Source organism: Gymnoscopelus braueri (assembly GCF_963280865.1).
Source record: "Gymnoscopelus braueri genome assembly, chromosome: 7".
NCBI classification, from domain to species: domain Eukaryota; kingdom Metazoa; phylum Chordata; class Actinopteri; order Myctophiformes; family Myctophidae; genus Gymnoscopelus; species Gymnoscopelus braueri.
Window position 1 is genome coordinate 47,406,577 of NC_137608.1, and position 656 is coordinate 47,407,232.

The following is a 656-nucleotide window of genomic DNA, read 5'->3' on the forward strand; positions in this document are numbered from 1 at the left end:
TATTGAATGACTTGAAAGGCTATAACGCATCGACTCCTTCTCCATTTTAATCCAAGACAACTAGCTCCTCCACCTACAGGCAGGGATGACACACGCACACACACACAGTTTCCATATCTGTCTATCTCACTCTCATTGTCTGTCTGTCTGTCTGTCTGTCTGTCTGTCTGTCTGTCTGTCTGTCTGTCTGTCTGTCTCTGTCTGTCTGTCTGTCTGTCTGTCTGTCTGTCTGTCTGTCTGTCTGTCTGTCTGTCTGTCTGTCTGTCTGTCTGTCTGTCTGTCTGTCTGTCTGTCTGTCTGTCTGTCTGTCTGTCCTCTCTCTCTCTCTCTCATCTCTCTCTCTCTCTCTCTCTCTCTCTCTCTCCTCTTCTCTCTCTCTCTCTCTCTCTCTCTCTCTCTCTCCTCTCTCTCTCTCTCTCTCTCTCTCTCTCTCTCTCTCTCTCTCTCTCTCTCTCTCTCTCTCTCTCTCCTCTCCTCTCTCTCTCTCTCTCTCTCTCTCTCTCCTCTCCTCTCTCTCTCTCTCTCTCTCTCTCTCTCTCTCTCTCCTCTCTCAGCTCTCTCAGCTCTCCCCTCTCTCTCTCTGTGTGTCAGTGTCACTCACCCAGATCAAGCCCGTAGTCCCTGTTCACCTGGGTCCTGAACTTGTCCATCTGTGT